Source organism: Myodes glareolus, chromosome 7 (assembly GCF_982192425.1).
Source record: "Myodes glareolus chromosome 7, mMyoGla1.1, whole genome shotgun sequence".
NCBI classification, from domain to species: Eukaryota; Metazoa; Chordata; class Mammalia; order Rodentia; family Cricetidae; genus Myodes; species Myodes glareolus.
This window is the reverse complement of record NC_142032.1, coordinates 39,381,999-39,408,069: the sequence shown is the minus strand read 5'-3', so window position 1 is coordinate 39,408,069 and position 26,071 is coordinate 39,381,999. Positions and strand designations below refer to the sequence as shown.

Genomic DNA, 26,071 nt, shown 5'->3' with positions numbered 1-26,071 from the left:
TCCCCGTCTCCCCCTCCCCACTTCCCCCTTCCTCTCTAGTCTTAAGAGCAGTCAGGGTTCCCTGCCCCGTGGGAAGTCCAAGGTCCTTCCCCATCCATACAGGTCTTTAAAGGTGAACATCCAAACAAATCAGGCTTCCACAAAGTTAGTCCATGCAGTAGAATTAAATCCCAATGCCATTGTCCTTGCCTTCTCAGTCAGCCTTCATTGCCAACCATGTTCAGAGTGTCCATTTTGATCACATGCTCCATCGCTCCCAGTCCAGCTGGCCTTGGTGAGCTCCCATTAGATCAGTCCCACCGTCTCAGTGGGTGAATGCACCCCTTGTGATCCTGACTTCCTTGCTCACGTTCTCCCTCCTTCTGCTCCTCATTTGGACCTAGGGAGCTAAAGTATTTTCTTACACCTTTGTTTGTCTGAGTTTTTCCCATGCCTAAATGGAGGCTATAACTGTACTTACTTTTAAAAGTTGTATCTAGCCTTAAATATTCAATCACAGTTTTGACCTTTGAATACAAACCAGCGTATAAATGCTTGGAGATGCTGTAGGGAACATGGCCTACAGGAAGGAACCTTAAGTTTACGACCTTGTGGTTGAAGCCACTCATCTGACAGAGTTGTTTGCCTCAGACACGGTAAACAAGCATCCAAACTCTGCTCTTTAACTTCACCTAGAATGCATTTCCTGTAATTGTGGAGAGCTGACTCATCAGGTGAAACCCTGGAGCCATCTCTAGCTCCTTGCCAGTTTCCCATTTTCGAGAGCAACATCTTATGTCATTAACAGAATTAATTGATTTCATCCATAGATGAGAGTGCTGGAGAGAAGAGCCCTCCCCAGGGCCAGGGGAGGCCTGGGGAAGGAGGCCTGGGGAAGGCCTTAGCAATCATTTCATAATTCAGCATTGAATTTAAAAGATTGGGCTGTCTCGTCTGTAGATGTCCTAGTCTAGCTCCCAATATAACTGCTAATTGCATTTTTCTTCGGAGGTGTCTCTTTTCAGTTTTCTACTTGCAAAGTCAGCCCTGTGGGTACATTGGATCACGATAGGCCAATTAAGGATTTGTGGCTTTAACTCAGGAAATTGTTCCTCAAAGAATTAAGGCAAATCTTACTGCCGCTCTACGAAGCCTGCGTGGTGGGAAGGGGAGAGACTGGCTGGTGCTTGCATTCCTGGTGATGTCAGAGTGGTATGTCATGAACCCTTTTGCAGAGTTAACACGCATGAGCCGAGGGGATGAAGAATTACTGACACATGTGAGGATCTTTAGGGACAATCAGGTAATGAGCCCCAACAGTAAGTGTGTGCTTTCGCTGTGTTTGGAAGTTTCTGTAGTCTATAAGGGCAATACCGATGGTCGGCATTCTGAGTAGCAACCTTGAACAAAACTGTAAAGAAAACAAATCTAGTTTTCTTGTGTCCCCAGGCCCTTCTAGCACCCTCTTCTCTTTCCATGGTTACTCAAACCTGAGGGCCACTGTGTGCTTCGCCCCACTTTTCACAAGAGGAGTGGCGCCGAGAATCTCTCACATTCCAACTAGTTTAGACAAGGATACCTTGTTAATGCTTTATACAATGTGAATTGTAGATGAAGATCTAAAAGTGGAATTATAGCACCTAATTCAAGTTGGAAGAGAAAGAAGTAGGTAATACTGATAATTAAAACACTTCACGATGAGAAGAGAGCTAAGGATGCAAAAATCTACAAAGAAGGACAAGAAGGCTTCAGCAGAGGTGGAAGGAAAGAAACTACAGGATTGAATGAGGACACGGAAGCCAGAAGCATGAAAAACCAGTGCACAAAAGAAGACGCTGCATGGCATCGGTAGGCACAGGACGCTGCATGGCATGAGTAGGCATAGGACACTGCATGGCATCGGTAGGCACAGGACGCTGCATGGCATGAGTAGGCATAGGATGCTGCATGGCATGAGTAGGCACAGGACGCTGCATGGCATCGGTAGGCACAGGACGCTACATGACATTGGTAGGCACAGGACGCTGCATGGCATGAGTAGGCACAGGACGTTGCATGGCATCGGTAGGCACAGGACGCTACATGACATCGGTAGGCACAGGACGCTGCATGGCATCGGTAGGCACAGGACGCTGCATGGTGTCGGTAGGCACAGGGCGCTACATGACATTGGTAGGCACAGGACGCTGCATGGCATGAGTAGGCACAGGACGTTGCATGACATCGGTAGGCACAGGACGCTACATGACATCAGTAGGCACAGGACGCTGCATGCCATGAGTAGGCACAGGACGCTGCATGGCGTCGGTAGGCACAGGACGCTGCATGGTGTCGGTAGGCACAGGGCGCTGCATGGCATAGGTAGGCACAGGACGCTGCATGGCATCGGTAGGCACAGGACGCTACATGGCATCAATAGGCACAGAATGCTGCATGGCATCAGTAGGCACAGAATGCTACATGGCATCAGTAGGCACAGGACGCTGCATGGCATCAGTAGGCATGCACTGGGCTCAAAAGTCACCACTACAAAGTCTGAAGTAGAGCTAGCCATGGTGACATATGTCAGACATACCAGAACTCAGGCAGCAGAGTAAGGAGAATTACAAGTTCTAGGCCAGCCTGGACTACATGGTGATGCACTTCTTTAGATGCTGTGCCCACCCTGTGGGTATATGTGCTCCAAATGCTAGCTTTGTGGCCTGAGAATCTAAGAAGCATGCATTGGTTTCTGCAGGACGTGCTTGAGAATCTCAGTGCATTGTGGCTTTCAAGGCTACAAGTTTCTGCTCCAGGAGCTTAGAAAGAGAGTTTCAGTGTCTACCCAGTAGACATCCATTGATCTGTCCAACAAGACCCTTAGTTTTAGATGGCCATCTTTCAAAGTAATTTCCTTGTGAGGTTCCGTCACAAAGGGTCAATAGCATCTATGCTGCTTGCTAATGTGTTTAATTTCTTAAAAGATTAGCAACTGGGAAATCAAGTTCTCTGCTGCTCATGAAAAGATTTGCATTCCCTCAGTTGTTGTGGATTTTATTTTTTTTTAAATATACGGGCAGATTTATGAGCAAAAATGAAGTTCATCATTTGAAAACCTTAGTCTATTTGGTATTTTCAGTGAAACTTCATTTTATTTACACCCTTAAAATGCTGAATTTAGAGTCATAAGTAAATCTCATTTATAAAATACAAACTTGTCCAAAGATGTTCGTTTATGGCAGCTGTGAAGTGAAGCTAACATACAGACTGGACCCTAAATCTACCTTCACACTCGCTACCTGTTTCTATGAAACCTGCCTCTCTAACCACTTCAAAAATTATTTTTAGACCCAGGCATAGTGGTGCACACCTTTAATTTCAACTCTTAGGATGAGGAAGCAGAAGCAGATGGATTTCTATGAAATCAAGACTAGCCTGTTCTACATAATGTGTTCCAGGACAGCCAGAGCTACATAGTGAGAACCTATCTTGAAATAACAAACAAAAAAATTATGTGTATGAATGTTTTCCTGCAAGTAAGTATGTATGTATATCACATGTATGCCTATACTGTTTGGGGGCATCTCTAACACCCCTGAACAACAATTTGAGAGTGAGTTTCTCATACCTGATATTGAGATTTTTGTTGACTAGTCCATGGCTCTTGGGCCGAGGACATTATCACCACAAATGATTTAATTTCACTTCAGCTATGTACATATGAGAACACACACTATTTTAACCAGCTACTTTCAAAACTTAGCTCATTTTGCAATGCATAGTTGTGAAAAGGTGCTGAATCCACACTCCTCCCCGTTTGCTGGAGGTGTGCTAACAGGTACAACAAACCAAATCCCAAAACACTGTGAAACTCTTCCAAACACATTTCCCATGGTGGGAGTGTAGATCAGAAATACAAAACTTATGGCACAGACTGACCTTGCTTCTGCAGGTTTTTCTGAGAGTAGAAGTTGAGAAGTAGTGATTAGCCGAGTGTCCTTTGTGTGATCCAGAGAGCTGAGACCTGGAAGGTCTTAGCAGAGATGAGTAATAACAGAGAAATGTCATTGAATTACCTCTTGTATGCCAAAGGTTGAAGTCAGCTGAGCTTCAACTCAGGATTCTGGTTCAAATCCAACATCAGGAACAGTTTACTTAAGAAGAGAGTCAATTCCTGTGAGCTCTAATGTGAAATCTGTGGTCAAGACAACACAGGGTGTAGAAAAGCCTAGTTTAAAATAAAAGTCACCAGACTATCCCATGAATAAAATCATAACTGTCAGTTCACCCCAAGGCTCATCAAGACAACCAGCAGGCCGGTATCTCTCAGGTCACACTCTCAGCTCTCGAGACTGTCCCCTACTAACTTGTGTGTGGTCACTAAATAAATCAATGACTTGCCAACTGAGGTTTGCCTTTCCCACTGATTCATCTTGAATACCCCAACCTGGTTTCTGGGGTTAATGGGGAATATTCTTTCAAGAGCATTAGATGACAGAACCTCATCCTTAGCCACTGTTTCTAAAGACAATGGAAATGTTTCTTCTGCCTTAGGAAAAAGCCTGTGGCTGCCTGATCTCCACATGGACCTTAAGGAATGAACTGAGTAAACTTTTGGTTTGCCTTTTTAAAATTCCTAAAAATGTATTTGTGATAAAGTAGTAGTTATTTTTTTCAAATGACTGGTTACTTCATCACTTGTTTACTATTTCATTTACCTCTTTCGTTAAACTTCTAGTCCGTTTATGTCCTGCAATTGAGTTTAAACTTTTTGAAGGTTGAACCTGTACATTATGAAGCTATTGCCATGAAGTAGCCACGCCCTCCTCCACCCTTAGGATAGCTATGTCTGCTGCATTTTTGTTGCATACGTGAATCTTATTGCTTTATCAGAAAGCACTAGAAGGAAAGGGTATAAATTCAGATACTCAGAGGCCTTTGGGTTTTTTTTGGTAACTGGGTCACACATTCCCCTTTTGCCAGCTAAGCCTTGAATCTTTACAGAACTGTAGAATATTCAGATACATGATCATTGTCTGAATGATCAGCATCACAAGGCGCCTTTTAGATTTTTTTCATTCCCTAGCAATTTCAGACATGCATACAGCATATCTTTATCATATCCAACCCAAACTCCCCCATCCATTGGCACAGATTCCCTTTGTCACCTTCATCTGTTCTTCCTCCTCTTCCTCCTCTTTTTTTTATAACCGACTGGGCCCAGTTAATTCTGCCTTTATGCACATGAATGTAGGACCATCCACTGGAGCATGAGAAACCTATCAACAATGAAGTCTTACCACCTACTCATGGTGAGCAACCAAGAGCAAGAGCAATAACCTGTGCTGCTTGGGGGGGGGGGTTCCTTTGGGACTCTCAGACCTAGGGAGGTATCTCATGCATGGCACTGAGATTTTCATGACTTCTAATGGAATCATTGTCCACTCATGAAGGGTACCTCGGTCCAAACTACTTTTTCTAAAAGTTGAATTTTTTTTAAAGATTTGTTTTTAGCTTCTAAAGTAGTGTGCCTCCATAAGACTTTTTAATACATCATTGGTTTTGGTTAACTAACCATCTCCCATCTCCTTTTCCCATTTCCAGGCCCTGTTCTTTTCCCTGAAGGAAACCTCCAGTATTCCTTCTCTCTACTTTCAGATCACATATTTTCTACCGTCCCCTCAAGGCTCCTGTGAGAGCTGCCTTTCTAGCTATGAGTGCTATCAACACAAACATGATTCTGTTTATAATCTAACCAGAAGACATACTTAAATATGTCACTATTCTTGGAATCAGACATATTATTGGAGATAGCTATTTTTGTCAGAGTTCTTGCTGTGTGTGACCCAAACAAATACATAGGGACACACATTGATGAGTGAAGGAACAAGGGAATAGGTGATCTCACTCAGGTTCAATGTGTATAGACTAGGGGATCGGTGTATTTGTAGGCAATCCATGATGTGCAACCAACTTCTTGTGCTTCTTCTTTCTGAGAGATAAATGCACAAGGTAATTATGCATTCAGCTTCGTTCTTTAGGAGAGCCCCAGCAGCCATTCTTTACTTCAACATTTATTAAACAACATGACACTCTAGCACCACAGCATTACTGATGTGGTGCCAAATGTATATTGGGTCCTTGGCTGCTTAGATGCTTAAAATCTGATGAGGGAGGCAAAGTAATTAACAATCTAATTAAATCCAACCCAGAAAGTATTACAATGGAAATATATCCAAAAGCCTGAAAGTATTGTGAGCCTACAGAAGAGACAAACTGCCTGGAGCATTGGGGAAGTCATCAAAGGAATGGCCATATCCACTGTAGGTAGGAGAGTATTGTGTGACAAAATTTTTTCCAGGAAGAGACATTACGCACATTTACCCACCCCAGATAAAGAAACTGTAATAAACCAAAGTACATTTACCATCAAAGTTTAACAAGGTAAACCAAAGGAGTTTTATTGAGGTTATTTACAGGACTAAGGGTGAGGGGTTGCTTACAGGACCAGACATGATTCAAGGACAGGTGCAGTGCATCACCTAGGCTCACCCAAGCATGGGTGGCAGCTCACAAAACTAGGATCCTAGAGCAGCCTGCAGCCTGCTCACCAGATTGGAGAGTGTTCTTTCTCAGGTGCCTCAGATGGTCTAAACCTCATCCAGACAGCTCAGCTGGTCTCTGCTCCTTCTGGGAAGCTGATCTGGTCTCAGAGTCTTTGCAATTTTGTGTGGCTAGATCTTCTCGGCAGTGCTGCCATTTGGGGGACTTAGCTTTCTCCAGTCTGAGAGGGACTCTCAGCTTTCATTGTTTACTGTGAAAAGGAGGAGCTTTGTGAACCTGGTCGGTTTCAGGGACTTCCAGAAGCTATCCTGAGTTGTTTACGGTCTTGCTTAAGGAGTTTCTCTGTAGATTGAAATGTTTCAATCTCTAAGGAAACTGTTACACAACCAAGAGAGAAGCTGCAGTCTTGGAATCAGGGCTGGAAGAAATGAGGAGAAGACTGAGCATTTTCGAAGGAAGCCATGGTGGGGTTGCGCAATGAGGCTGAGGAGCAGTTTGAGTCTGAAGATGAAGCCATTGATAAAGGCACTGGGAATTGTTTCTACTGCATGTACTGGCTTTTTGGGTCCCTAGTCTATTTGTCTATTTGGATGCAGAGCTTCCTAGGACTGGACGTGGGGGGGCTTGGACTTCCCACAGGGCAGGGTTCCCTGCCCTCTCTTAAGGAGGGAGGAAGGAGGGTAAAATGGGGGAGCGGGAGGGGAATGGAGCAGGGGAGGAAGTGTAAATTTTTGTGAATGGAAAAATAAAAATAGAAAAATAGCTGCAATTTATATAAATAAAATAAAAAGAACCTTACTGTGATGCTAGGGGTGTAAGTGAGCAGGACTAATCCCACCATGTGCCCACATTGCTATGGTAGATGTTGCCAGAGGACAGGTATCTGTTGTAACAGAGAGACAGAGGCCCTGTTTGACTTCCAGACTTTATGACATATGCTATCTCTCTGCATTAAAGAAAAGATAGTTGATTATATATAGAAAAAAAGAATTGCCTCTGTTCTCACTGTGATTTGAGTATGTCTCCAGTGCCTGCACATCGGATCCTTGAACCTCAGTCAGCAGAATGGAGAAGGACCTTCAGGATGTGACTGCATCATGAACTTCTGTCCTTGCAAATAGGTTAAGCCCACCACTGCAGTGGTGGATCAGAGATTGGGGAAGTTGCTCCTGATGCAAGCTCCACCTTTTCCCTCTCTTGTTACACATGCTCCTTGTGTCTTCGATCACGGATGGTACATTAAGAAGGTCCTTATCACACAACCTCTTGACTTAGGACTTTCCAGTCTCTAGGATTATAGAAAAGAATTCTATCTATCTATCTATCTATCTATCTATCTATCTATCTATCTATCTATCTATCTATCTCTGTCTCTCTGCATTCAAGATAGGGTTTCTTTGTGTAGCCTTGACTGTTCTGGAACTAGCTCTGCAGACCAGGTTGTCCTTGAACTCACAGAGATCCTCCTGTCTCTGCCTCCCGAGTGCTGGTATTAAAGGCATGTGCGACCACTGCCTGGTTCAAATTCTTTGTTTCCTATATCTTACCTTGTCTAGGTATTCTGCTACAACACCACAAAATCAATCAAGTAAGCCATTCTTTAACCACATGCCGCCACAGAGAGGGTCTTCAGGTTGCACTTGCCTTCTGTGAGGCAACATCAATCACACCTACTCTTTCTTCTCATTCCCCGAAGATATCACCCAATCCAAGTCCCAAAGACAAAGTCCAGTGTACTCTGCAGTTCAACCCATAACTGTGCTTCAGCTACCTACTACCCCTTTAGAGAAATGTGGGCAGAAGAAAGGACAACACCTTTCATCCTGATGGCAAGGAAACAATTTTACCTACAGTTAACCATCCGTGTTCAAGTCTTCCAAGGTTACGAATTAGATATTATGAAGTCCCTATTTTAGGATAAGAAGTTGAAAAAAACCAATCTATAAAAAGAATAACCTTAGTTTACGACGATTATTGATGTGATAATAAATATATTTCTGGTAGGTGCTATGCCTGTATAACGTATCTTATATAGTGTATGTTTTTAATCTGCCCAACTCTAAGAGCTTAGATTTTGTTCATAGTTTATGATGAAGAAACAAGGTTAAGTAATACTAAGTGGTTTTCTCGTGCGATTAGAAGTCTAGTCACTTTCCACACCTGTGTGTGTTTTCTCTGCTCACATCTGCTCACGCTTTCCAGGTTGGAATGAATATGCAGATATGCTGACTTTCCTTTTTATTCATGGGCAGTGGAGTTCTCACTGTCAGGTTTTATAACCAGGAGGACAGATGAAAAACCCTCCTGGGCATCATCAAACTGGACTCCATTTATCACCGAACAGGATTCTCTTGCTATAGAACCCATTTTTTCCTTCTTTTCAATGCAACACTTTCTATGGAAATTATTTCTCTGGGTTGTAACACTAAAGATACTAAAATATAACTTGAGGAGTGTGACCGCTAAAATTGCTCCCAGCCACTAATTACTGTGTGCATCAAATTTAAAAGAAACTAACAGAGCCATGAGAGAAGACACGGACCTACTAACTGTTAAGTGTAACAGCTCTGAGGGAAAGGGTCTTCGTAATAGAAGCATTGCAACTCGGAAAGGAAAGGTTTCTCCAACACAGCTGTTGCAGTTTTGAGGGAAAAGGTATCCTGGTAATAGGGAGTCAAGGAATAGCAAAAAATCATACTACACAAAGCAAATCTCACCCAGGAGATTTAGTGGAAAGATGCAAAAAAGGGTGGCTGTCTCAGCTCAGACAAGAACTGAGCAGAAGGTAGACTTTATATAGGGTTTCTTCAGGGTGGAGTTTTCCAGGGTGGGGATTTGTGGGATTTCAAGTCCTGAGCTTGGAGAAAGCCCAGGGATTGGTGGGATTTCAAGCTCAGAGGTTGGTGTGTGTTTAAGCTTAGGGACTGGTGGTTTTTCAAAACATAAAAGTAAGCTTGGACTTCTTACCCTACCCTAATGGCTCTCAACCTTCCTAATGCTACAACACTTTAATACAGTGCCTCATGTTTTGGTGACCTCTCTCCCCAGCCACAAAATTATTTTCATTGTTACTTCATAACTGTAATTTTGCTACTGTTATGAACTGTAATGTAAATATTTGGGTTTTCCAATGGTTTTAGGTGACCGCTATGAAGGGTCTTTCCACCAATCAAAGGGGTCACAGCCCACAGGTTAAGAATCACTGCTCTATTGTATCTTTCTAACAGATTAACTTCGATATCTTTGGCTTGGTTGCGCATATACAGAATGAGGTGAGGTCCTAGTGATGATCACAATGCTACTGCTTTTTAGTTGAAAAATTAAAGTATCCACGCGGGTAACTTTCTTAGCTTGCCACTACCAAGCTAAAGCTTGTTTAGCCTGACTCTGTTGTCTCTTTCTTCCCACCACAGGAATACCTTCCCTCCTATCCAAGTCCAGTCCTGTCCCTGAGCTACAAATCCTACCCTTTCATCCTGCCCAGGAGGAAACCCATAAACACCACACCCTTCTCTTTTCTCTTCCATATCTACTTGTCTTTCTTAACTCTAGTTTTTTCCTTCAATGCATAAATAGTCTCCAGCTTCACTTGGCTTCAAATACAGCCACTAAAATAAAAATCCATCCTGAGGGACATGCCTCTTCTGCTGTCACCCTGGCTAGGTCTGTTTCCTATGACAGCGATAGAAAATGCACGAGACTAGGTAATTATTAGAGAAAATGGGTTAACTGTGGGTCATAGTTCTGGAGACCAGGAGGTTCAAGATCAGGCCTTGTATCTGCTTGGCTTCAAATAAAGGCCATATGCTGTTTCAACACACGATGGAAAGCAGAAGGGGAAGAAGGTGTGTGCTCTGACAAGGGAAGGAGCCTGTTTTCCTAGAGCAGCCAGCCCATTCCCTTAAGGAAATTTCTGAGGCCACTTCCATTCCCTCAATCTAAACATCTCCCACTTGGCCGCACATCTCATTATTGCCTTATGGAAAAACTGAGCTCAAGTTTCACAGAGGACAAACCGAACTCACACCATAGTGCCTTCTCTCTGCCTTTCCCTTTGTAAGAGAACTTCAGGAAGTCTTGACAATTCTTGCTCTTTGTCTCACCTTTCTCTCCCCTCAAGCCTTCCCTGATGATTTCTCCAGCGCTTCACAAACAGCTTTTAGCCTGACACTTGCATCACTAACCTTTGTCTCATCCCTAAATCCTTCTTCTCTAGGATCCGACTTGCCACAACCTCTTGTGTTTCTTCCTACTTCTTCAGGACCCCAAACCATTTTCTAAGAATGGTCATTAAATGCTGGAATCATAAGTCCCAGTCTAGTCACAACTCCTACCTATGCTTACCCTCCAAGTTAGTTGTAACCACACTCAATGACACAAACAATTCAGGTCCTATCCATAAATCAGTGATCATCAAACCCATCTCCTTTCTGGGTCCATACCCCATTCCCAACTGTCTGGTAAATAAATCCAACCTAACATCTCAAAAGAATGCAAAATGTAGGAAGCATAGAATAATACAACAAAATCTCTCTCTCTCCCTCTCTCCATCCCTCCCTCCTTCTCACCCTAAAGATTACAGAAGAATCAATTCTTTATCAAACCACTTTCTCCTTTGTACGTCACATGTCAAGACATAACCAAATCTCCATCTGACCTCTGAAATATATCTAAAAATCACCGACTACTTCTCTACTGTTATCTACCTGATCTAAAGCATGTCTAAGCTACTTAAGGTTCAGAGCATACCCTGTTAAATGACCGTCTTATCTTTGCCATGGTATAATGTATAAGGTGTTTACTCTCTTCAAGCCACAGTGTGAAACACCCAACTTCTGGTACCAGAATACCTGCAGGGGCACCATGTGGTTCAGTTCAAATAAGTAAAGAGACCATAGAGCCATGCACTTCCGGCTCCTGCCTCCACTAAATCAACTGGGCTTCTTTGAGGATCTTGTACTTTCTTCTGTAAGACCTTTGTACACGCTCTAGAACTGTTCTATTATCTTTTGTTTTTTTTCTTTTCACAACCACTTTTAAAAACCCGAGTCCGTCTAGGTCAGCAGGCCCTTGTGTAAATGCTCTGCAACCTTCTTTCCTTTACTTAGAATATTTTACCTAGATGCTTTATTACATGTCCAAGGGTATGAATGCATATTTATCTGTCTACACTGTGAGTTTGTAATCCCCACACAGGCAGGAAATGTGGAGTTTTTCTGGCTATTGCTACAGGTGATTATTAGAAAACATAAGTACTCAATAAACATTTCAGAAGGGAAACAGAGAAGCAGGTACAGTGTCAGGAAACACAACATGTATATACAAGTCCTTCCTCTCTCTCTTCCCCTTAAAGCCTTTGCAATTGGCACAAAGAAATACAGTGGTTCCTGCAAGAGGGATAACCATTATGTAATGAAAAAATGGGTAGGATCTTAAGGTGACTAACAGTTACAACCTTAGGTTCCCCCTACTTTATCAAGACTGAATGCGAAAATCATCAGATAGTAATTTCTTCCATTCTCCTTCTATACTATCTTAATTGTTCAGCTAGACTTAACAACTGCACCCTTTCTTATTATTCCTTAGTCTGCCTGAGACTTAACACATATTAATGCTCTTCCATGCATTCCAAAAATACTGGACCACTTACAAAAGTACCATAAACAAAGAGTTTAGGGCAACCAAGAGAAAGACCATTGGAACCAACATGTTCATAAAGCAAGAGGAACCTATGGCTGTACCACTCTGAATGCAGCCATATCATCTCAGCTGATCTTAAAAGCTAAGGAAGTTCGGGCCTGGTTAGTGCTTTGCAGAAAGAGATGTAAGAGAATTCAGAGAATGCAATCGTGTGCTCACCAGATTCTCCTGGACTGGGTTTAGAAAGAGAACTCTCAACAATATGTTTATTATTTTTGAAATACGTATCTGTGACAGTCAAACTTTAAGACTGTTTGTGAAACTTTGACCTTAACATTTTCTACTAATATAAAAAGCAAGGATGAATTATTAAAAAGCTTGTCATTTAGAGAAAAGACCATTTCTCTAGGAAGCCCTTTTTTTCCAATTTTTCCTCGTCATTTTTTATGCTACGAAAGAATAATGGTTCAGAAAACAAAAGTGTGAGATGGTGATCAATCCTGCCTTTTAGTTTTCACGACAAATGTTTTCTTCCAACTTTCCTCTATTGCTCCATTTTGGAGGCAGCTGGGTCCTCATCTCTGGCAACAGCTCGGCTCTATTTTCTGAGTTTTGTTTCTAATATGTTTCAGACACTCACAACTCACATTTCTGAAGTGATTCAGATGTCTTAATTGTGGAGATATTTTCCTTGAAATGAATTCTGAGTACAACGCTGTTAAAAGTATATTCGCTTTGTATATTTTGATTATTGTTTCTCAAACACATTCAGAAAACAAAAGGTTTTATATTTACTTTTGTATTTTCTCTATATGCAGACTGCATGTTTCAATTTATTCTTTTTCTTTTTTTGAGGGGGTGCAGTGAACTTTATTGATGGTATTCAAGAGAGTAGGGCTCCCTAAGCCCCTCCTGCTATCTGGGGGTCTGGGATGGAAACTGTGAGGGAGAGCTCAGTGTCAAGAGTTGAGTTAGGACAGGGACTGTTCAGCAGCCGAGGACCTCTCTCTTGCTGTGTCCTTGCTGGGGTGGGTGGTCCAGGGCAGGCTTCTTACTCCTTGGAGGCCATGTAGGCCATGAGGTCCACCACTCTGTTGCTGTAGCCGAACTCATTGTCGTACCAGGAAATGAGCTTTACAAAGTTGTCATTGAGAGCAATGCCAGTCCCAGCATCAAAGGTGGAAGAGTGGGAGTCACTGTTAAAGTCACAGGAGACAACCTGGTCCTCAGTGTAGCTCAGGATGCCCTTTAGTGGGCCCTCGGATGCCTGCTTCACCACCTTCTTGATGTCATCATACTTGGCAGCTTTCTCCAGGCGGCATGTCAGATCCACGACAGACACGTTGGGGGTAGGAACACGGTAGGCCATGCACGTGAGCTTCCTGTTCAGCTCTGGGATGACTTTGCCCACAGCCTTGGCAGCGCCAGTGGATGCAGGGATGATGTTCTGGGCAGCGCCACGGCCGTCTCCCCACAGCTTCCCAGAGGGGCCGTCCACAGTCTTCTGGGTGGCCGTGATGGCATGGACTGTGGTCATGAGTCCTTCCACAATGTCAAAGTTGTCATGGATGACCTTGGCCAAGGGGGCTAAGCAGTTGGTGGTGCAGGAAGCATTGCTGACAATCTTGAGGGAATTATCATACTTGTCGTGGTTCACACCCATCACAAACATGGGGGCATCCGCAGAAGGGGTGGAGATGATGACCCTTTTGGCCCCACCCTTCAAGTGTGCCCCAGCCTTCTCCATGGTGGTGAAGACACCAGTCGATTCCACAACATACTCGGCACCGGCATCACCCCATTTGATGTTGGCGGGATCTCGCTCCTGGAAGATGGTGATGGCCTTCCCGTTGATGACAAGCTTCCCATTCTCAGCCTTAACTGTGCCTTTGAACTTGCCATGGGTGGAGTCATACTGGAACATGTAGACCATGTAGTTGAGGTCGATGAAGGGGTCATTGATGGCAACAACGTCCACTTTGCCAGAAGTGAAGGCAGCCCTGGTAACCAGGTGTCCAATACGGCCAAACCCGTTCACTCCGACCTTCACCATCGTGTCTCTGGAACAAGGCTGGCACTGAGCGAAAAGAAGCGGCTGTCTCTAGAACAGGGAGGAGCAGAGAGCCTCAATTTATTCTTAAAACTTCAGGCTGCTACATGTAAATGCACTTACTAAAAGAACCATTCCCATGTGCCAGGAAGCTGGGGATCATGACAATCTACCAAGTCCGAGAACGTCGTATTGATTACTGTGACTCTGAAACAGCTCTACAAAGGTGAGGGGAAAGTACCACAGCTCTTCAAAACAGAAAAGTCACTTTGGGGAAGAAAATATTTTTGCTCTTCTAAGCCATTCAGAGCTTATATGAAGCAAGAGTCAGACCCTCTGTGTTTAACTCTCCTACATTCTCATCCTTGAATGGTTCTTCTAGCAAAGACAAGTACACACTTCATATTTTCCCCCTCAACTACTTCTTTTCACGCTGAATTTCCTGTTTTTTTTTTCAAGCCCCACATCTCAACAAAGCAATCTGGAAAGGCTTTGTCTTGTATTGAGTAGACATCTTAAAAAAATGCTCTTGCCTCTCCTGAAAGTGGAGATATAACTTGAGATTGAAGATATTTGAATATAGACCACTTTGTGTTTCAAGCAGACAGCCACGCAGTCACATTCTGGGTTATCTACTACTGGTAGACAATCCAATACTTTACACCATGACACCTCCTAATAGAACATTGTAGTACTCATGTCTGTGCTTAACAGAAAGGATATATTTAATTTTTATAAGCTTTAATATTAAAATACTGTGATTCTAATGCTAAGATATGGATGTAGAAAATGGCAATAGGGATGTAACTCCATGGTAATATCTGCCTAACATACAGTGCCCTGGATTTAACCCCCAACACTGCAATGAATGGAAATGAATGAATGAGTTAACGAATGAATGAACAAATTATTGAATAAAGTAGATAAAATATATGCATATTTATTTTTGTGTGTGAGGGTATGTGTCTATGGGATTGGACATTACAGATACTAAAAAAGCATTCTAGTGCTGAGCTATATCCCCAAGTGATATTATATTTTTAATAATAAAATGTCGATTATGAGAAAAAGATAATGAAGATGATGAAAGGAAGCTTGAAAATCCCCCTGGGAAAACAACTTTTAATGCTCTGCTGAATCCTAACAGCTACTCACAGAGGGTCTTAGGAAATCTGTATGAAGTGACAAGAAAGATAATTTCTTGAACTTCTGAGAAAAAAATAAATAGTCACCATTTACTCCCTTCTTTAACTGTAAAGCACTAAGCTGGGAAATGCACAAATGTTACTTACTTCAATGTGAAATTGCTTCTTCCCACCCCTATGCCTTCTACTCTTGTGAATCTCTTCATTTCTTTCCAAATCCAAAACAGAGGAATGTAAGAAAGAAAAATATAGGTACTTCATGACTTTTTTAAGAACTCCTCCATTTACTAACTATAGGATGTGTGCATCTTTTTGATCCATGAATCTTAGCTATTAATTGGGGAAATGGCAAAAAACTACCTCATAACAGCTGTCATGAAGAAATAGCCATGTTGCATTCTACTTAATGGTTGGTATATACAAGTCCCAAATTTCTTCTTCTCAAAAACATACTTCAGAACTAGAATTTTGATGCTTAAGTTAGCAATGCATGGAGAAGTGGGGTGACAAGAATAGATAGCTATGTACCCAGAAAGAAAGGAAGAAGGAAGGTAGGAAGGAAGGAAGGAAGGAAGGAAGGAGGAAGGAAGGGAGGAAGAAAGGATGGAGGAAAAAGGAAGGGAGGAAGGAAGGAAGGAGGATAGGAAGGAAGGAAGGTAGGAAGGAAGGGAAGGAAATATAAATAGAGTTGACTCATTGGTTTTCCAGCTGCCCAGACATAGTAACTATATTAATTGCAGCACTGTTAGACCAGCGTCTCAGGTTTCTTTTTAACTAACTTTTACATCTTAAATTAACCTATTTCTGTTATTTTATATTTTATCATGAGACTCGTGGTTTGTTACCTCTTGCTTCTTGGACGGCTACATGGTGTCTGCCTGACTCTGCCTTCTTTCTCCCTGCTTTCAGTTTACTTTTCCCACCTACCTAAATTCTGTCCTTCCATAGGCCAAAGAAGCTTCTTTATTAACCAATGGTAATAAAGCATATTTATAGCATACAGAGGGGAATCCCACATAATCTCCCCTTTTCTGTCTAAATGAAAAGGTAGGGTTTAATTTTAACATAGTAAAATTACATATAACAAAACAAGTATCAAGTAAGAATTACAGTTATAATATTTATATCTAATTAACTTTTTATTATAACTAAGGAAACTATAACTATCTATCTTCAACTCCATCAAAGAATCCAGAAAGATACAAAATTACCTAAGTTAACAGAAAGTACACTGTAAGCAACTTCCGAAACTCTAGAATTAGCAGAGACATCTTGCTGCCTGGACAGTCATTCAAAGTTTTTTTTTGAAATGTTGGGGCATCCATCTTCAGCCTAAAAGCACAGAGTATGGCAGACTTTTCCATGGAGCAGGAATTTTGAAAGATTGTTTCACCTGTACTGGCAGTTTGTCAGTAACTTTCTTCTATGTCCTGCAGAATGTCTGGCAAACTTTTTCATGAAGCAAGAATCCTGAAGGACAGTCTCGCCCCTTTTAAGGCCAGTTTAGCAGTCTACTTTTCTATGGGTCTTGTAGGTCCAGTTTATACAGCATACTGCCAAGCAGTATCTGGCCCAAATGACTAGCCTTGTCACATTGAAGATAAATAATGAATTTCTTCAATACTCATCATCTTCTTGAAGAAATTGGTGCTGTCAGAAGTAGACATATCCCATTGTTGAGAAAAAGCAGACATATCCCATTGTTGAGAAAAGTCTATGTTTTTTAGAGCATTTTAAATGCCATATTCTGTAGGCCTTTGAAAGGTTTGAAGAATACCTATTCATCTCAAATATATCTCTGTACATCTAGAAAACCTAACTAACATGACTAAAAGCTTTAATATTATAGATGACTATTTATTAATCCATAATTTTAATTATGCATTACATTTTTAAGTAAACTGTGTAAGCATAATACCTTAAATAAGAGTATATATATATGTGTGTACTTAAATAAGAGGATATATATTATATAATATATATATGTATATATATATATATATATATATATAAGATGTGGCAAAATCAGCCTTAAATTTCTAGCAATAGACCAAGATCCATACCAATGTAAAGTATTCATCTCTGTATCATAAATGTGTGTGATTACTTCCAGAAGCTTGTGGAAGATTGCGGCTCATAGGCAGCAATGCTGAGGAGCCATTTTTCCATGCTTTTGATAAGGACAGGCTTTCCCATTGCCTATGTCAGGCATGAAAACACTCAACAGGATATGGTAGAACTTGTGATTTCATATAGGGTTCTCAAGAAATATGCTACTAGAAAGCGCAGTTCATCAAGTGACTCTAGTTCCAAAGACTTGAGTAGTCTATGTGGGGAGATCAGGCAGTGGTCCTCACCCCTATGACGTTGTTTCCTGTGGTTCAGTTACTTGCTTGCAACTGTAATCTGAACAGATTAAATAGGAAATTCCACAAATACATATTCATAGGCTTTAACTACCTTTTATGATTAGAGTATGCTATATTGTACCTCAGTTATGAATTATGCCTTATCATAGGCATATACATACAGAATAAAGCTACACATATACCAGGCATGGGACTAGCCAGAGTTCCTGACTTCTACTAAGGGTAGAAGATTGCATTCCCTGTAGATAATGGCTGGGGAATGCAACACTAAAAGACTGTTGGAAACCAGCTACCAGGTAAACCAAGAACTCCTTTCTAGCACTCACTGGTGTGGCTCCACTTTATCCTCTCTGTGTACTAAGCCTTCCTGGACCATGGAGGAAGTCATGGTTGACTGGTCGACTGGAATCACAGCAGTTCCTGTCACCCAGCAAATGCCATGCTGGGTCAGAACAGATGCTCAAGCTTTTCCTAGAGTCTGGATGCAAGCAACAGAAATGCATTCAAAGTTGTTTTCACAGGAGGTGGCTGAATGTCAGAAAGAGTTCTCAGACATGAAGAGCACAGAACAGCAGACAGCCTCTCATGAGGCTGCCTAACCTTCACTCATTCTATGCACATCCCTGCTTCCTTCCCCACAAATCCGTGAGAACATATTTCTTGGTGCCTCTTGATTCCTGACTCTCCATGCTACCCATGGCTCAGGGTTACCATGGGGTTTCCTTATAATTCAGTCAAAATTCTCAGCTTCTAGTCACAGTGAACTAAACGAAGAGGTCACACAGGCCAAGAAGCTTTGTTAATGTCACAGAGTTCCAGTTTCCATACATGCTAACTTTATTTTCTGTGTGACTTGGGAAAGGAGAGAAGGTCCTACCAATGTCCCATACCTGGATACATACACAGAGAAAGCACACTACATGCCAGGTCTTTTGCTCTGGCCCTAAGCTCGTGTTTGTTTCCTTTCTTCTGCTACCTAAATATTCAGATAGCCGGAAAGATGGACCAGTTCTTTAGAACTCACTGGAATTCAGAAAGGAATCCATCTCTAAACAACAAGTCTCTACTCAAGCTGCACATGCATTGACTTAGAAATAAGAAATGTGCTCTCCCCGCTCCTCTCTCTATAGTAAAACTGCATTGGAGTGGTACCCAGGCAGAAAATAGGGAGAAACGGCAATGCAAAACAGGGAAAAGAGCCCCAAGCTGATTATGCCTGCCCCATAGTCTTCCCATAAATCACATAGCTGTCAGAACAGGTGGCTGTAACTTTGCCAACTCTCGCCTTTGTAGGAAATGGGGCACCCGACACAGTGCCAAGGCCTAACAGACATACTTAAAGAATACAGAACAATGTTTAAAAAAGACCTTGCAAACAGCAGAGACCTCTAGAGAACCACTGGAAACAGGCAGTCCAGCAAGTGTGTAGAGTGTGCTTACTTTCTACTTTTGCTCCATGAGAAAACTTAATGTAGTTTCTACGTAATGAAGTTGACTTTGAAGGTGAGACTGTACTGAGGTCTTTGCTGGTGACCTTTAAATTCCTTTGCCATTTCTTAGGCTGTGGGTTCCCTATAGCTTTACTCATTGATCTGACAGCTGCTTTGTGAATAGCATCGGCTCATAACACTTGACTAACAACTGACTGTGTCTTATCTGTGGTTTGATTATTTTTATCTCCTACGTGCAGAGTATGATCCCGCGAAAGTAAATTTGATTATCTACGAAAACGGAGGGAGATGCGCTCTCTCAAGCTTATGCATCAAATTAGTTTTCTCTGCTTCCCTCAGCTTCCCCTGAAAAGGGAAGTGGAGTGCAGTGGCTGCAGATACAAAGGAATGATAACTGAGAAAGTGTCTCAGTATGCTGATAATAAACTATGGAATAAGACCCTGACAGAGAGCACTGAGCCCTTCACCTGTGACGGTCATGGAGCTTTCGCACGCCAGTTTTCACCTGACTGGAAATGGAATTTCCTTAGCTATGGCTTATTTTCGCCTTTCAGCTGGAAAATGTGTGATTAGAATCCATCCCTAGACATGGAAAGAGTGGGTAACACAGCTTTTCTCTGACTGGAAGATTTAGCTGATTTATTGTGCAATGTGAATATTTTTGATCTCAAATCTATAAAGTCACTGATAGCTTTGAATTTTTAGTTAAAAAACACCCACTTTAAGTATCCCCAGGAATAAAATTGGTCAGCAGATGTGATATACTTTAAGGAGCAAAACAGCTGGAAGCATCAAATGGAACTTATATGAAGACGGACAGGTTAGCTTTCTTTTTTTTTTTCTATTGCCAATCTTTTCTTTTTTTAATTTTTATTTTTATTAATTTATAAAAATTTCCACTTCCGTCCCTCCTCCCACTACCCTCTCACTCCCCCCACTTCCTCTCCTCCTCCCTCTCCAGTCCTAAGAGCAGTCAGGGTTTCCTGCCCTGTGGGAAATTCAAGTTCCTCCCTCTCCCTCCAGGTCTAGGAAGCTGAGAATCCAAACAGACTGGATCCCAAAAAGCCAGTACATGCAGAGGAAACAAGTTCCAGTGCCATTATCAATGGCTTCTCAGACAGTCCCTGTGTCAGCCACATTCAGAGAATCCTGTTTGATCGCATGCTCGTTCAGTCCCAGTCCTGCTGGCCTTGGTGAGCTCTCATTAGATCAATCCCCTTATATCAGTGGGTGAACGCACCCCTCGCAGTCCTGACTTCCTTGCTCACGTTCTCCCTCCTTCTGCTTCTCATTTGGACCTAGGGAGTTAAGTCCAGTGTTCCAATGTGGGTCTCTGTCTCTACCTCCATCCATCGCCACATGAAGGTTCTATAGTGATATGCAAAATATTCATCAGTATGGTTATGGGCCAAGGCCAGTTCAGGCACCCTCTCCTCTGCTGTCCGGGGAACAATCTGGAGATCTCTCCTTGGACCTGGGAACCTCTCTAGAATCAAGTCTCTTGCAAACCCTAAAATGGCTCCCTTAGTTGAGATATATACTTCCCTGCTCCCATATCCATCCTTCCTCTCTCCCCCCATCCCATTCCCCCAAGCTTTCCCCAATCCTCCCCTACTCCCTTCTCTCTAACCATCTCCCCTTCCTTCCAGCCCCCCATCCCGCCGACAGGTTAGTTTTCTAAAGGCAAAACCTGTTTTGTTACAAATGGTTTTATTTGTTAAGTTGTAGTATTTAATGTCCAAACTGGGAGGTAGGTTACAAAAGAAAATAACCCTGAAGCAGCACTTAGCATATGTAAGTTATGACTTGTTTATGAGGTGTCATCAGATGTCAATGTATCTCAAAGTATAGATCCAATCTTGTTCTCTCCCTGTGTCTCTATTCAAATGCCCAGCATGTCCAAGGGGGACGTCCTCCATCTTGTGATTTTTAAAAGAGCCTATATACAACCACGCATACTCGTGTGAAATAAAAAGGGCTCATACATTTTGCCTAATCGGGGTGTATAAAAATAGCCCATAATTGGTTTGGATCAAAACTATTTTAGAAATATTGTTTTTTGTCTCACTTTGACCTTAGGAAAACTCACTCAAATAATTTATATGTTCATTTTTTGACTGACATAAATCAGTTCGTATGTCAATTTGCAAGTTTGGAGTAGAAATTACTATAGTTCACTCCCTTAGCAATGCCACTGACTGCCGGTAGCCTGAGTATTGTGCTCAGTCTTCTGAAACTTGGATGGGTTTGCTCTGCGGACTGCTGACTGGTGTTTGGGATGTGCAGGCTGTGGACTGAATTTTAAGGGTGGTCTGTTTTCTGTGAGTCTCACTCTGTTCTTTCCCCTTTCTGAGCTGGCCTTTTTCTCCCCTGGTCATGAATGGAAGACAAGGTACCTTATTGAAACTGAATCCCTCACCCAGACTGACACTGTTCTCAGGAAGGTTAGACTGGCCTAGTTTCCTCATTCTCGGCACTTCCTCAAGGAAGAAAAGAGACTTCTCTGAGTCCCAGTTGTGTTAAGGAGGACTTGTAACCCTTGTTGACAAGAAGCTTTTACCTCTGCTTCTGCTGGCCAGAAGGAGATCTTATACCTCTTCTTCCATCTGAACAGCAAATAATTTTGGAAAATAAGTAACTTGTGGGACTCAGCCATTTAAATTCACGTTCTAGGAGCACTCTATGTAGGCATCAGCCATAAAAGCAACATGAAACTGGTACCATGACTCATGGTCTTTTATAACCACTCTGTTCAAGTCCCATCTCCGAGTTTCACAGTGTCCCAAAACCATTTTCTCCTGTGTCGCTATGAAATAAGCTAAGTTTAATCCATCATTGCTGTGGGGAGGTGATCCATCATTTAAGTGCCCTCGGTCCTTTTAAAACACATTGTTTTCATCAATTTTGAGAAGACTGGCTGTATGTTTGAGGTATGCCATCTCATTTTCGGATTCGATTTGGGGCCTGTGAGCAATTTCAATAACAGCAAAGTGCAAAGTAGACTTCATTAAATACCCTTGAGCAGCCCCGCGCAATCCATCAAAAGTTATCGGTTGCAGTGTAGCAAAAGTAAACATTGGAAAAACAGCACCATCTGCTGGAAAGGGGCAGGTAGGGAAATACGTTTGTCCAGTAAATCTGGGGATGGAACTCTTCAACTACCTAAAACGTGTGTTTCTGTCATGCGAAGGCAATGTGGTCATTTCAGTGAAAATGTGGGTTCAGCTCACAGAACAGGGAAATTTAGCAATGCCCATCCTTTCTCTATCTTCTTAGCCATAGTCCTTGAAGAAATCACTTTGTAATTGGATATTGGGGTAAGATGAACATAGTGTCTGAATTCGTTGCCTTATACTGCTGTCAGCTGGGATTCAAAGCCTCTAGGTCACATACGGGCTATAAGATGCAGTGTTGATGTGAACACCTCAACCTATAACTCAGCAGTGCACACAGGCACAGAGCAGACCACATGGGTACTCAAGCACCAGACCAGAGAGACTACACGGGAAACGTTATGGGAGGAGAAGAGAACAAACGCATTTCATCTGAGTCAGTAACTGTAGTAGGAATCCACCTAGTGACAATTATTAGAGAAATGCGAACAGGTCAGGAATGTTCATCCCTTTAACATTGCTAATGCTGAGGGAGTGGCACTGGTGATCACCAGTGAGGAACCATTGCATTATTTGGTACATGTCATGCTGCGTTAAATGTCACATTTTGAAGGATAATGATGTGGGAAAATAGTCACCATATAACTAAACTGTATGAAAAAATTCTGATAACTGGAGGGATTATGATTTTGGGTGGGGGAGGAATCAAACAAGGAAAAGAAATATCAAGGACCACAGGATGAACTGTTCCCTGTGGTAATCTGTGAGTATCTGTGATTCTCTGCTGTGTCTGTGGGGCTGGGCTGGGCTAAATGCCATGGTCATCTCTTCATCCAGATGTGACCACCCAGAATGTCTTCAGACCCTGCCAAACATCCAGGGGCAACATCACCCTCACTAGTTTAAAGGAGGTACATCAAGGCAAAGACTTGAGTTACATCCTTGTCTGTGTGTTTCTCAACAATATGGTTAATATGTTGACTATGGGGATCAATGCAGAACTTTTAGGGGGAAATGTCTTGTATAGAGGAAACCCTTAGGATATAGTTCTGTCATGTGGCAAGGAAAAACACATAGGAGGTACGTGCCTGTGTACAAGGAGAACAATGATTTTTACGACAGGTGTCCTTGGGACCCTCAATCCTTTCCTTTTGAAGTAAGGATATAAACTTATGTACATTTCACACTGAAAGAGGCTCAGTCCTTCTTACTCCCAGAAGAGGATTGCAGTATTATTTACTTTTGATATTTTCTACACTTTCCATAATTTTCTGCAATTAACACTAATTTGTTACCAGAAAAATATTAAATAAGCATTAATAAAGCCATAGGGAGAGGCTAGGAAGCCTCTAGCTGCCATTATCCTCGTGGGGGCTCCGTGACTTTCACAGTCTCTGCCTCTTCAACATCATCATCAGACAAAGTCTATTTCATTGTAAGAGTGTGTGTGGCCATGAAGTAAAAGGCATTAAGTGCCTTGAAAACTCCTGGCTATCATAAGAAACATTTTCCTTCATATTTTCTAGGTTTCTTTTTCATCAACTAAGTTTTTTTCAAATTTGTAACGAAGAAATTGCAACAAAGTCAAACAACCTATGACATCTACCCAATTGCCCATAGATGGGCACCACAGTTTATCACTGGTTAAAATGCCTTTTCTATTTGTGTGTAGTTATCTCTTAAAGGAGTGGTGCTTTTGTTTTGCTTTTTTGATCCTACTTTCCCAGTTTTCTTCAGACAAAGTCCCACAGAACTGGGTCCTTCCACTGTCTCCACTGGATTTGTATGTTCTTAGTTAGACTTGGTAAATCGTTAGCACAGAGAGAAGCAGCAGTTTTGCCTTTCCACGTTTCTTTGAAATAGTGATTTTTTTTTTCCACTAAGGAAAATACTCTGTTCTCGTCTGTAACAGTTAGCAATTGTCTGGAGAAATTATGGGTTGTCTCAGTGGGAAGTAGCGGTAGTAACTAGTGACTGAACCCCAGGAATGTCAATGTCCATGCCCTAATGCGTTCTGTTCCACTTCTGCATCAAGAACGCCACATCCCATATGTCAGTAACCCAGGCTGAGATCCCAACTCACATTCAGCATTTGCCAACTCCCACTAAGGGTAAAATCTCTTAACAAAATCCATGTTTTCTCTGATCATTTCAAGATAATAAACCAGCCTATGTCTGTTGTCATTAAGAAAATTAGCAAATAATTCCAGGGACATTTGCTCAAGTGTGAAAGTTATAAACTTGTTCAGAAGGGATATTTCTCGCCATGAGATGCAGCTCTACTAAAATCACACAGTCTTTCCTGATGCCCAGTCTTTCTCCCTGATTCCTAGGCAGGTTACTTGGTCCAAGTTTCAGGCCAATGTCTGCTATAGATATGAATACTTTGCATTGGTATGGATCTCGGTCTATTGATGCAAACTTTAGGTCAATTTTTAATACATTTTTATATTTATTGAACTCTACACTTTACTCTTCTCCCCTTCTTGCCTCTCCCCTTACCCCTTCAATCCTCCCCCAAGGTCCCCATGCTCCCAACTTACTCAGGAGATCTTGTCTCTTTCTACTTTCTACTTCCCATGTAGATTAGATCTATGTAAGTCTCTCTTAGTGTCTACATTGTAGTCTAAGTTCTCTGGAATTGTGGTTTGTAGGCTGGTTTTCTTTGCTTTATGTTTAAAAACCACCTATGAGTGAGTACATGTGATAATTGCCTTTGTGTGTCTGGGTTACCTCACTCAAAATAATGTTTTCTAGCTCCATCCATTTTCCTGCAAAATTCAAGCTGTCATTATTTTTTCTGCTGTATAGTACCTCATTGTGCAAATGTACCACATTTTTCTTATCCAATCTTAGATTGAGGGACATTTAAGTTGTTTTAAGGTTCTGGCTATGACAAAAAGCTGCTATGAACATAGTTGAGCACATGTTCTTGTGGCATGATAGAGCATCCTTTGGATATATATCCAAAAGTGGTATTACTGGGTCTTGAGGAAGGTTGTTTCCTAATTTTCTGAGAAATCACCACACTGACATCCAAAGGGTTTGTACCAGCTTGCATTCCCACCAGCAATGCAGAAGTGTTCTTGGGTCAATTTTATTAAATGTATATTTCTGCTCTCAATTCAGGTATTGTGTTTGTTCAGCTCATTTACAAAAGTAAGATAGATTATAAAGTATTTTCTTTAATTTGCCAAATATTGTAACTATAATTCTTGCTTGATAACTGTTTTTATTGGTATGTAATTTTACTATGTTAAAGTTAAAACCTTCCTTTTTATTTAGACAGAGAAGGGGAGGTGATGTGGGATTCCCCTCTATATACTCTGAATGTGTTTTTTTGCCATTGTCTAATAAAATTGTTTTTGGCCAATGGCTTAGCAAAGCAAAGCTAGGCAGGAAAACTAAACTGAATGCTGGGAGAAAGAAGGTGGAGTCAAAGAGAAGCCATATAGCCACCCACAGGAGATCAATGCCTTTGCTGGAGCCCACTGAAGCTTTGTGGTAGGTTACGACCTTGTGGTAATGCACAGATGAATGGAGATAGGTTAGTTTAGGATATAAGAACTAGCTAGACATACACTTAAGCTATTGACCAAACAGTGTTTTAAATAATATAGTTTCTGTGTGGTTATTTCATGTTTGCGCAGCTGGGAACCAGCAAGCGACTTCCCCCAACAAAGGTCCAAAGAATTAAAGGACCAATGAGGTTGCAAATTTGACATCATAGACTCCTGGGCACACCATGGAGGCTTTCCAGACATTTGACAACATAGATTCC

At 41.9% G+C, this 26,071-nt stretch overlaps 1 protein-coding gene and 1 pseudogene across 12 annotated transcripts in view; one reads left to right on the top strand and one right to left on the bottom strand.

Moving 5' to 3' along the window:
- Positions 1-26,071, top strand: part of Trpm3 (transient receptor potential cation channel subfamily M member 3) — a 522,878-nt gene that overhangs the window by 157,179 nt on the left and 339,628 nt on the right. The gene's annotated exons all lie outside the window — the stretch shown is intronic.
- Positions 13,027-14,230, bottom strand: LOC148121358 (glyceraldehyde-3-phosphate dehydrogenase pseudogene; annotated as a pseudogene).